This window comes from Eptatretus burgeri, chromosome 9, assembly GCF_056783735.1.
Source record: "Eptatretus burgeri isolate ZD-2024b chromosome 9, Ebu_testis_v1, whole genome shotgun sequence".
Taxonomy (NCBI): Eukaryota; Metazoa; Chordata; class Myxini; order Myxiniformes; family Myxinidae; genus Eptatretus; species Eptatretus burgeri.
The window spans coordinates 19590109-19603697 of NC_140969.1; the positions used below are offsets into that span (position 1 = coordinate 19590109).

Below are 13589 nucleotides of genomic sequence, written 5' to 3' on the forward strand. Positions count from 1 at the left end.
ACTGAACATGTACAATCTACACAGAGGAGATTAAGTGTATTGGGGGTGAGGGGAGGGGGAGATCTTGCCTTACCTTTCTCGATAGGGGCATCTTGCCCCCACTTCAATCAAAGCTGTTGCATTTATGACAAAAACAATACTTGGAAAGGTATTCTTCAGCTTTGAACACACACTTATCCCATCGACCAAGAAGCTTTCACATGTCCAAATGTAGCAATCTGCAGGATGTGTATGTATGCAGACAGCCAATGGAGGACTTCATCATTGATAAACTATTTATTAGCAATTTCTTTGTCACACCCCTCCCCTCCAATCCCACCTACCCCTCTCCTCCAACATCTCCCCAAAGGTGGTCTTTAATATAGATTGTCCCTCGACAGGCAATCATCTTAAATTTCAACACAATTGATGTTTTTGTAGACCATAAATATGTATTATTCATTGTTCCACCCTCATTGTCTCCCAGATACTCATGATGTGTATTGATCAGGAACACTATAAAGACAAAAAAAAACCCCTCAAAATTATTAATCGAAACAAGTTATAACTCTACGTTCAAGAAACAATCCAGATCAGATTTTGAAGCATCTCGCATTTACTGTCACGGATGTATCGCGCGACGTGCATCACTGCCATTCAACTGTCTCAGATGGGGAAATGAGTAAGAACACCAGCAGATCCCATTTAACTAGCGAGACAAATTTCTTAGTTGAATTCCCACGTGGCAGTAAATGACTCGGTTAAGTTAGTTAATGACACCTGGATATCAATAACCGCTCCTCCCTTGCCACCACCCCAACCTCCTCCACCTCAAGGTGAATTGCTGCAATGCCCTGCCATTCGGGAGATGATCGAGCTGATCAATGATCGCGAGCCAATCACAGCTAAGAGGGCAATGACAACCTTCCAATTATGACAAGGCATGATGATAATGCAAATGCAGTTGCTTATAAACATTCAAAATGATTGCATGGATCTTTGATGTTGAAAAAAACAACAACAAAAAAAATGCATTTTCAGTAATTAGCATTCTGATTAACTCTTAATGAGCATATAATTTCGTACATATATTTAGGATAACTAATTTATTGTAGTATTTTGTATTCAATTCATCTTACCGATTCAATTTATTGAGAAATATGGCACGGGGGTCACGAAACATGGCCTTCCTGGTGTATCAGATGCCACCACAAAGAGAGGGAGGATATAATTACATAATTATAATTATACAAGTTATAATTACACCAAATGTATATTGCACGGTTGAGTATTTTTTTTAACCATTGACGGATGGTCCAACGTAGCCGATAGTATGGTGCTTGTGGTGCTATGCCAACATTGTAATCGTCATGATTACCTGCCGTGACACCATATCGTGTCACCTTCATACCCATATAATCCACCGATGATCAATTCAAGCTTTTATCAACAACTGTCATGTCTCACATTTCCAGAAATCTCCACTTCCATGATCTGTGTGGGATGAAGGTGTGCAGGTTCCAAAATCAAGCTTTCACAGGCACTTCAAAAAAAACATTGCATGCAGGGTCGAGGCTCGTGGAAGAGCAAGAAGACTGAGCGGATCAGCATGTTACAGAACAAAATGAACAAATTCCACCAGCAGGTTTGAGGGGGGGCGGAGAGAGAGAGAGGAGAGAGGAGAGAGAGGGGAGAGAGGGGAGAGAGGGGAGAGAGGGGAGAGAGGGGAGAGAGGGGAGAGAGACTGAAATCAGCAAGTAAGAGGGTTTGTTTCGGAAAGGGTAATAAAGATCGTGGGTCAAAATTGGGGATGACAAGAGATGGCAATGCACTACCTTCTTAATGCTCTGGACGGAAGAATGAAATGAAACATTTCAGTACACCACAGTATACCAGAAAGCTGGCACTCATTTTGCCGACCTCGGAAGGATGGCCAGGCCAAGTTAACACCACCTGGTATTAATTCAACAGCTGAGCGGGATTTGAACTCAGGATCCAAGGATCCAAGGATCCAAAGGCCATCACCCTAACCAGGAAGCCAACTCTAAGCATTAGAAGAAATAAGACTTGAAGAAATAAGGGATGTGGGGAAAAACAAGGGGAGGACACAGAGGGTGCGCCAGATGGCTACAGCTGCAAATTCCCAGGAAGGAAAAAGTGGAAACTTGGAAACAGATGGGCTTGGGGAGGGTTCACAGGGGTAGAAAAGATCATGGTTTTTGACCTGATATGGTGGTGAACAGCTGTATTGAAGCCCTGAAGGTAAGACAGAGAATGAAGAGAATGTTGAAGTGGGCCCCACAGGTGTGGGAAAAAAGAGGAATGAGTGAGTGGAGTTGAGCAGCAAGTCTGGATTTTGGGAGTTTCTCCAGGAGGGAGTTATAGCAGACCAAGTGCCACTTGCAGAAACCTGGGTGGGAGTGGATGGGAGAATATGGAGCAAGGAAAGGGCAGAAGGTACAAGAAAAGAAAGAAGGTGGTTGAAGACAGAGACCACCGACCTGTCTGCAACACAAGAGTAACAGGCCCAGATATTCAGTTTCATCGTGTGAGTTTGCAATGATTTAGAGGGTCTTCGTTTCCACGGCATCAAGAAATGCAAACTGTGAAGCAGGGGAACCAGCCAAAAGAGAAGAGCAGTACTCCATCAAGGTGTGGATGAAGGGCTTTTAGATAGATAGGACCTCAGATTGACAACGTAGGAAAGCTTTTGCAGGATGGAGTATGCACAGTCCACGGCTGGCTTTGGAGACTACCTTGGATATATAGTTTGCTTAAGAAAGATGGCGGCTGATGGTGATGCCCAAAGGCTTGAGTGACTGAATGTAGAGGTTTGTTAAGGAAGTAAATGGGAGGAAAACGAGACGGAGAGATGGAGAGACGGAGAGACGGAGAGACGGAAAGAGAGAGAGGGCGAGGGCGAGGGCGAGGGCGAGGGCGAGGGCGAGGGCGAGGGCGAGGGCGAGGGCGAGGGCGAGGGCGAGGGCGAGGGCGAGGGCGAGGGCGAGGGCGAGGGCGAGAGAGAGAGAGAGAGAGAGAGAGAGAGAGAGAGAGAGAGAGAGAGTGAGAGAGAGAGAGAGAGAGAGAGAGAGAGAGAGAGAGAGAGAGATATGTCGATTTGTCAGGGTTGAGAGACATATTCCAAGTGTTTCACCAGCTCATGATTCTATCAAGGTATACAGAGAGGGAAAAGGCTGCCGCCTGCATATCTGAAGGATGAGGGATGTTACAGCAGAGGGTGGAGTCATCAGCAAAGAGATAAAGTGGATTTTACAGAGTCCGAGAAATTGTTGATTAAGAATTGGACGAGGACGGTGCCGAGAACACTGCCTTGGGGCACTCCAGCCTTAACAGGGATAGGAGATGAAAGGATTCTGTTGCGTGCCACATGTTGGCTACAACAGTCGAGGAAGTCAGAAATCCAAGAGTGTAGTTGGCCTTGGATTCCATAAGCAGACAGTTTGGAGAGCATGGCCAGACTGTATCGAAAGCTCGAGATATGTCCAGAGACAGCCATGATCTCATGTCTGATATTGAGGGCCTCCATCCATTGTTGGGAGAATAGAAGCAGCATGTTCAAGGTGGAGTGACCAGATCTGAATCCGAAAAGAGAGTTTGGAGAACAAGAGAGATGTTTGCTGTCCCAAACATGTTATCAGATGAACCAAATGGAGCAGTGGAAGAACAGGACATGTTAGCAGGAAAATTGGGCCTTACCAAGTCCAGAAATGAGGATTTGCCATTGGCAGAAAAGTTAAAACCGTTTTAGGCTCATGGACTCGCTTCACAGAAGTCCTTTGATGCATTGCTGTGGCTAGTTGAAGAGGTCTCAATGCCGAGCCAATTGGCATGATGACAGTTGTAATTGCTGAATATGGGAAGGAGGCATAAGTAATTAGGATTCATAGTGGAGCTGCCGTGCAAACATCTCATACACATGGACAAACAGATGAATACATGAGACAACACAGGACTGTCAGACAAGACAAATATGGCCACTGAACTTGGGGGAAGTGCCTCACTTCCTGGGGCACTCTGGGAACCAGCAACGCCACAACAATGGTGCCGCCTTTCTTCCCACATTCAGTGGGGAATTTCTGAAGGAGGAATTTCCTCTTCCCTATGGATGCTAACCTATATGGGGATCAAGCAAGGTAGCAGCACGTACCATTTCAAAGGTTTTTGGTATGACTCGGACCGGGTTTGAACCACTGAACTCCCAGACTCGGAGTGGATGCTTTAAGCATTACCCCACCGGTTTTGGGATAACACACCATACAGACAAACAAGAGGTGGTCGTGGAGGGAAAAAAAAATCACAGCCAAAGGTACTCCTGGGGGTTTGGAGGTGTGAGAGTCATACATGGACAGTGAGAAATGGAGTTCTTGATGCAACATCAAACTCCACCACCGGAACGGGGTTCAGATGCGTCGAACCAGAAGGGAATTCATAATATACTTTTTTATTTTGAGTTCTAAAAGGGAGAAGGATGATGAAGAATGAGAATGAGGGGCGAGAGCAAAGGACAGAAGAAATGACATAACGTGCTGGACCTAAGACTCACGAGATCTCAGCCTTGCACACACAAACTTGAGATTAATACACCATGACTGAGTACGTAGCTAAAAATAAAACACAAGAACGGATTCATCACATGATTTCCAGTAGCGGAAGAAAAGTAAGGTGCCTAGTTCTGCTGCAATTTCACAAATGTAAACGATGGTAATAATCTCAATCTGCCAAAGGATTGGTCCTCTTTCGAAAACCCAGAATTTTTTTTTTCCAACCGACCTGGAGACATGACCATGGCTTGAGATAAATATTAATTAAACTTATAGCAAACTATCGTGATTATGTGGAATGCCTGTTTGTTTTTGGCCTTATGACAATCCCAGTGCAATTAAATAATTAAATGTAATATCAAACAACTCTGAGAGTTTGTGAAAGGCGTGTGCTATTTATCAATGGGTACTCGGACGTCCACGGCTGGTATTGGTGCTGAAAGTTGCAGCAAATGTCTTTGAATTACAATACATTTCCAACACTATCTGCCTGTTCCCCACACCCTTCTGTTCGTCTATTGACCTGCCTCCATCTGTTAATTAGCTTTTCCATGTTTCTCGACTCCTGGAGAAAGAAAAGAAAGACCACACACAAAAATTTACGACTTGTAAGAGGATGAATCTGTAAAGTTAGGATTTACGGCACTTCCTCTCCAAGTACCCATCTTCTTATTGCGATCTTTAACGTCCACCGAGGAATGTGGGTGGACGGGACGTCCAGTTTTACATCCATCCGATGGCCGGCACACACGTTGATGGATCACCCTGCCTGTGAAACACTGGGATGGCAGTTTATAGCTGAAAGGATTCAAACCCAGATTAACTGCAATAGGCAGGGATGACAGGATGTGAGCGGTTTGCAAGCCAGTGAAAGCACCATCCCACAATGGCCTATTCTTCATGAAAAAAATTAAAGATTTCAGTGCCCTCATGCTGGCAAAAAGTTACAATAGCAGCTGTATCAATACAGCATGACTTCCACATGATGGCTCCCTCCGGCATAGCACCAAAACGCAAATAAATATTCAGAGCCAAATGCATTGTGACTCAAAACTAAAACTTAAGCTTTGGTTGTTGTAATAAAACATATATTTCAGCATGCTGATTGTAAATTAATTAATAATAATAATAATAATAGTAACTGCAATTAATCATATGAATGTCCTCACAGTTAACCTGAAATATACAAATTCCAACATGGCCAGTTTGGATGTCTGCATTGTGTGAGTGCAAGAAGCTTAACACACACACACATGTGCTCTGGCACCATATGGTGTGTGAGAGTGTGCCAGGTGTGCACTCGTCATGCTCTGCCGGCTCTGGCAAATGATTCCATCACGTCGCTGCTGCTGCTGCACCCCGCGCACGGCCTGCAGATTTGAACGATGGCTGCACTCGGCCAGTTCATAATGGCTCCTAAGCAGCAGTGTTGCCGGGTGCTAAGTGCCCGCCAGCGCACTGTGTTGGCTGCGGTCCAATCGCCCTTCGGCCCAGCGTGGCCCGGCTCTTTCTGCAGTCCCGCTATAAGGCAGCAGTCTCTCATGGTGAGGCTTTTAATTGAGCGGGCTCTTAATGTGAACGCTTTCCAGTGCAATTGCCTTTGCAGCCTCAGGCGTGGGTTTTAGTTTCAAAGCAAAAGCACATGCAGCTTTGCACGAAGCCAAGCATTGCCACGTGTGCTGCGATGCACGCATATGTGTGCGCACGTGCTTGCACACGCACCCAAAGTAAATAATATTTCACTGAATGTTTTTTTTTTATGTACGTTATGACAACAGTCTCTTGTTCACCTAACCTAATCATACAAGCTGAATAAATTTCATGAAAAATTATTAAAGAGCAAGTTTTCAAACCTATGATGGATAAATTACAAGCAAATTTAGTTAGAATCATATGTGCACATTCTATGCAAACATTAGATGTACTTGGGCAACAGAACACGTCAGTGGTAAACTGGTGGACTTTTGGGCCAAGCTCATGGCCAAAAAGACTCTGACGAGCAGTTGCATTAAATATATGTTAGTTTTAGTAAATTAGGATGTGTAAATAAGTACAAGTCGAGAAAATTTGAAAAAGATTCACCAAAATTGGACCGATACATATGATGTGAAATGGATGAAGGAACCTCTTTCCATGTCCAAGGTTCCTTGCTATCATTAACTGGTCGCATTTACCATCACAAGTCCCTGGGCGTACATTAAAAGCACGCATCAATTAATTACTGAATCTCCCCTTCTTGGGTTGCCAATTGTTTGGACGAAGAGGCAGATGAACTATGATACCAACATTACATTATCAACATCCCAGAGGCATGTGAGCCTGCAATGTCCAACAGAGCCCAATGCTTAAAACAAATAAAGGACTACTTAATTGTGTCATTTATAATGATTGTTTTGTTTTCTTTATTTATGTAAAAAAACAAAATTCACATCTTGATATTTTGGAATAACTAATACATAAAGGTCATTCTAACCAGACTCACTTACTGATATTAAAGATCGGCACCTTCCCGGTGACGTAGAAAGCTGAAATTTTGATTGCCGATGGACATCAAAGTCGATGCACCGGAAAAAAAAAAATCACACAACTATAGGAAAGCATTCGTAAATGAAAATAGAAATAAATGAAAAAAAATGAATGAAAAAAATGTAGGTGAGCGACCCGACACAATGGGGAAGCAGGGTAATTTCATGTGCCAACGGACATCAAAGCTGATACACCGGGAAAAATGACAGAACCGTTGGAAAGTGTCCATAAATGAAAATAAAAAAATGAAAAAAACAAACGTAGGTGAGCGATCCAAGACAATGGGGACGCATGGTTTGTCAATGCTTACAAAGTGTAAGCATACCCCACTAACATCCTTATAAACTCAGTGAAAATCTTTAAAATCCACAGCTGCTCAGATTCCCAAGAAAAATAAATAAACAACAACTGCATTGCCTTTGATTTTCATTCTTTTTATGGTGCCCTTACACTAAAGAAAGTTATATGTTAGATCACACGACAAGTCACCTGCCATCTATTTTGAATGAAAGCCAATTTGGGATGAAGGAAGGTAACCACTGCAATTATTTAATAATGATAGTTCTGCATCAAATTATGTGGAACACTGAAAACACCAATTGGTCCAAAATTACTCTGAGCACCGTGGTGGGCCTTTTCATGCTGTCGGCCAAAACTACCAGAACGGGATACACATACTGCAATCCACAACAGACACACATGACCATAGTTGAATACACAAAATCGAAATAGTGAGAACAAAAGTTAAATCAAGTGCCGGCATATTACTTAGATCTGCCTCTGGGGGACAACAGCGTGAACGTAAAGTGGCGAGGTGTATCAGTAAAAATGGCCCATTGCGCCCAATTGTGTCACACAGCATGAGGTGGAGGTTGCGGGCATAGAAAGCCTGTCTGGACGGACTGCTGTGACAAAGATTAATCTACCACTGTCGTAATTGACAGTGCATGCATTAGCTGTGGCGGGCGTGTTAGCACAATTAATAGCCGTGAAATGACAGCAATGCTTTTAGTGAGTGATGGGACATATCACAGCTTTCATACAGCTATAGACTCTCGATAACCCCTTTCCTTCTACTGTTTCATGCATTAGTTCCTACATGGCTGAGTACGAGATGTAACTGGATGGATAAGGACAGGAAGGTCAAAGATAACAAAAAAAGTACAAAATTAATCGTTCCATTAGTGGCTTCAAATACAACCGATGTGGGTCTACAAGAGCTGACAGTTCAATTACAGCCCAGGAAAGGTCTACAAGAGTCGCAACAGTAAAAAGGAAAACACACACACACACACAGAAAATCAAGAGAGGTGTATACTTTGAGAACTGGAAGTTCTCTGTTCCATCTCCTGAAACCCAACCACATGTGGAGATGCCAACCAACAACAGCAACGTTCAACACACTCAGCAACTGTGTGTGTGTGTCTGTGTGTGTGTGTGTGTGCATATATATATATATATATATATATATATATATATATATATATATATATATATATATATATATATATATATATATATATATATATATATATATATATATATATATATATATATATATATATATATATAGATTCATAGGAATATATATACACAAACACATACACTACCAGTCAAAAGTTTTAGAACACCCCCATTTTTCCAGTTTTTACTGAGATTTAAGCAGTTCTAGTCCAGTGAATAACCTGAAATTGGACAAAGCTCAGCAGTAAACTGCCAGAGGTTATAAAAAAAGTTTAGGTTACCAAAAACTGAAAAATAATGTAAATTTCAGAGTTATTAAAAAAGGCCCTTTTTAGGGAACAAGTAATGGGTTAGCAACTGCAGCTGTTCTGCAGCAATTGAAGTAAATTAAGCCTTGAAAGTTGATGCAGACAATTTCTGCAGTTGTCGCAACTTTTGTTGGTTAGTGACAAACCCTCTGTCTGTATAAAACCAGTGTTGGAACAGACTGTGTTGCTACACCTTCTGAAGCATTATTTGGACAATACTGCACTGCAGGAAGTAGTATATTGCTATCATAATGCCAAGAAAAAGACAATAAACAAAGGAAGACAGACAGACCATTAGAACCGTTAAAAGTGTAGGTCTTTCCTTTCGAGAAATTGCAAAGTAAGCCAAGGTGTCAGTGAGTACAGTTTCCTCCCCCATCAAAAGGCACTTGGAAACTGGAGGAAACTCTGAGAGGAAGAGGTATGGCAGACCCAAAGCCACAACACAATCAAAAGACAAGTTTCTGAGAGTCAACAGCTTGCGTGATAGGTGGCTCACAGGAAGGCAGCTTCAAGCACAGCTTAACACTGGTCGAAGTAAGGAGGTCTCAGTTTCAACTGTGAAGAGAAGACTTCGAGCTGCAGGTTTGACAGGTCGAGTGTCAGTAAGAAAGCCATTGCTAAGATGGCAAAATAATAAAAAGAGGCTTGCCTGGGCCATGAAGCACCGCCAGTGGACTACTGAAGACTGGAAGGTCTTATGGACCGATGACTCAAAATTTGAAATCTTCGGTTCATCACGCAGGGTTTTTGTACACAGTCGAGTAGGTGAAAGGATGGTTCCTCAGTGTGTGACACCAACTGTCAAACATGGAAGAGGAAGCATGATGATCTGGGGCTCTTTTGCTGGATCCAGAGTCGGTGACTTGCACAGAGTGACTGGCACTCTGAACCAAAAGGGCCACCACAGCATTTTGCAGCGCCATGTAATACTCTCTGGTCTTCACCTAGTTGGTCAGGGGTTCATCCTACAGCAAGATAACGACCCAAAACATACCTCCAGGCTATGTCAGAACTACCTTCGAAGAAAAGAACAAGACGGGAGGCTTCAAATAATGGAATGGCCAGCACAGTCTCCAGACTTAACCCCCATCGAGATGGTTTGGGATGAACTGGGCAGAAGGGTGAAAGCAAAGCAACCGACAAGTGCAACACATTTGTGGGAACTTCTGCAACAGTGTTGGGAAGAACTTTCCAAACAATATTTGATTTCAATTGTCGAAAGAATGCCATGAATATGTTCGGCTGTTATATCTGCAAAAGGTGGCTACTTTGATGAGTCAAAAATTTAGATTAAATTTTGTTCAACAAAACGATTCCATGATTTATTTTTCATATGCAATTGATTATTTGTTCTGTGCTTTAATTTCAGAGTACATTGAAACATTAAACTGCTTAAATTTCAGTAAAATCTAGAAAAATGGGGGTGCTCTAAAACTTTTGACCAGTCGTGTGTGTGTGTGTTTATATATATATATATATATATATATATATATATATATATATATATATATATATATATATGTATGTATATATATATATGTATGTATATATATATATATATATATATATATATATATGTATATATATGTATATATATATATATGTATGTATATATATATATATATATGTATGTATATATATATATATATATATATGTATATATATATATATATATATATATATATATATATATATGTATATATATATATATATATATATATATATATATATATATATATATATATATATATATATATATATATATATATATATATATATATATATATATATATATATATATATATCTCTGCACATAGATAGCCACCACATTTGGGGTCTGAAGCCACCACATTTTTTGGCCTGCTGAACCATGCCTTTACTTAGAACAGGCCGCAACGATTTCTTAACGATAGTTATTTTTTTCCACTTTCCACACTCATATTATCGAATGCCTGCTCATCATAGCTAAAAATCACTGGGTACATTTCAATGCTTATAAACGCAAGGAGACACCAGCGTTTGTGACTATTTCATTTCTGCACAAGTCATAACCTCGAAAATCTCTGAAATTAAGCCGAATTACAAAATTTAAGCTCCAGAAGTGAACTTAGCAGCAGTTCCGACTGCTAAAAAAGTGTTCATTTGTCCAATTTGCCCATATTTGATAGAATCATATCTATGAAGCGCTGGATATTTTGCAATGCTTATAAACACCTGGGGACTCAAAGGGTGGAGGAGCTCCTTGTGAGCCAATGGCCATCCATATCTAGTGCCCAACTGTGTCTGCGGACGTCCTCCTGCAGTTGGGTTACTTTTTTATTAGGAGGTTGGTGGCAGAATTTGCACTCCGGCCACCCTAAAACCCTTCTCATTCCGCAAAACACAAAAACGCAAAAAAAATCTGAAAACCCACTCCGTGGGAGTACCTCCTATGCAGCTTCCCTTCGCAGGGCAGCTTACCGGATGACGGGATTGGGGCAAAGCCTTCGGGACCCCCAATCTTTGATGAAAGGAGGGAAACCACGGGGTAACATCCCTGGGTCAGATTGCGGGAAAGTGTGTCGGAGTGGTGCTGAGGTGTCGTCCACCAGACGGCGGTCTCCTTGGGTTAACCTGACGCGGTCCTATTGTCCTATCCCTAAGAGAGGATGATCACCTGTCTCTGTTATCATCTGAGCTCAAGCGTTTGGACATCGGGATTGCAGCTCTCTCTGAGGTTCGGAGACCGGATTGCGGCGAGATAATGGTGGGTGGTTACACCTACTATTGGTCTGGTCGCTCTGATGGTTACCATACCCAAGGAGTTGCTGTAGCTGTGTCCAATAAGCTGACCCCAATGATTATCTCCCCATGTATCCGGATGGTGATTATGTCCGGATAGTGGTTATCGCCATACGTGTGGACGGTGGTTATTTCTGGATGGACCCTCCCCTCACACTGCCTTACCTTGCTCTTCCCTCACACTGCCTTCCCTTGCCCTTCCCTGACACTTATTTCCCCTCCCTTCATGCTGCCTCCCCTTCCCCAACCCCTCCTCGCTCCTCTATCCATCTCTCTCCCACCCATCTTCTTCTCTTCCCCCCCCCCCACCATTAATATAGTTGTCGTCTGGATGGTGGATATCTCTGGACATGTCCCGACGGTGGTTATGTCCAGACGGATGCTCCCCTTACACTGCTTTACCTTGCCCTTCCCTCACGCTGTCTTCCCTTGACATATGTGGACAGTAGCTATGCCCATGGATGGTGGTTATCTCTGCACGGATTTGAACGGTGGTTATCTCCGCACGTATCCAGATGGTGGATATCTCCGGATGTGTGTGGACGTCGGTTTTGTCTGGACTGACCTTCCCCTCATGCTGCCTTCCCTTGCCCTTCCCTCATGCTACCTTGCTTTGCCTTCCCCTCACCTCACGCTGCCTTCCCTTCCCCAACCCTTCCTCGCTCACCCTCCTTCCTCACTCCCCCACTCCTTCTCGCTCCCCAACCCTCCTCTCTCCAATGCTCCTTCTCTCTTCTCTCCTCCTCCTCCTCCTCCTGTCCCTCCCTCCTCTCTCCTGCGCCTCCTTCTTACACCCCCTCCCATTTAATATACCCGTCAGTGAAGTGACGGGTTGTATTTGCTCGTAACAAATAAAGCCAGACAACAAGCAACTAAAAAGGCAGAAGAGAAATGACCCAATAACGAATAATTTATAATTGAACAAAAGCAGAAAACAAGTTAAAAGAAGAAACAAAGCAAACACGAATTATTAAATCAAGTACTCAGATACAAAAAGGAAAAAATAGCATGACTTACTGAAGTGTCAGTACCCAGGGACCTTGGTCTAAATAACGTGGAAATCAGGAAAATGATCAAGTAACAGGATCTGGAAAATGAAGTCAAGAGAACCTGGAAGTTGAAGAGCACCGACATTGTGCCGGTGATAGTTGGAGCAATGGCAGTGAAGAAGAAGAAGAACATCACTGAGAGCTTAAAAACCATCCTCTGGAATACTACGACAAACAAACTACATACGGTTGGAGTTTGTCCGGGGTTCAGTAACAATACTGAAAAAGAGCCCTCAGAACAAAAATTTGAAAACAACAAAACTTCACAACTTGGTCCATGAAATGTGATCCTTTACTGAAATGGTGGTGGATAATTTGAGTCTTGTGAGGACTCCGTTCCACCTTTCCTTCTGAAAAGATTACCTTCTAAAACCCACAAGTAGCAATTACAACCAGAGAAGGAAACAGACAGGCACACGAGATAATTACTCTTACGCGAAGGACACAACCACACAACTTGATTTTCTGAAGGGTATTTTGGAAGAGATTACTGAATGCCCACAAAGTGCATTATACGTGTCACCTTTGAAATATTATGATGCGATAAGATATGAAACACATTTCCAAGGTAAATTGTAACCACATTGAAAATCCATATCACAAGGATTCCACCCTCAAAATTGACAGTTCAATGGCAAAAGAGCAAAGCAAGTCATATATGTTTCAATCCACTGCAACAACTGAAGTCCTCTGTATTTGCGAGATATGCAATTTTAATGCAGGTCCTACATATATATATATATATATATATATATATATATATATATATATATATATATATATATATGTATATATACATATCATGTGCAGGCATTTGATTTTGAAAAAGCTGTCACTCAAAGGTTATCGCTGACAAACAAAATAAACAATCGTGACATTAAATAAATAATTTAAAAACGGTGACTGCTTCAGATTGT

General features: G+C 42.1%; 1 protein-coding gene across 4 annotated transcripts in view; it reads right to left on the reverse strand.

The window, feature by feature from the left end:
- LOC147019652 (voltage-dependent calcium channel subunit alpha-2/delta-2-like) overlaps nucleotides 1–13589 on the reverse strand; it is a 388928-nt gene that overhangs the window by 149243 nt on the left and 226096 nt on the right. The gene's annotated exons all lie outside the window — the stretch shown is intronic.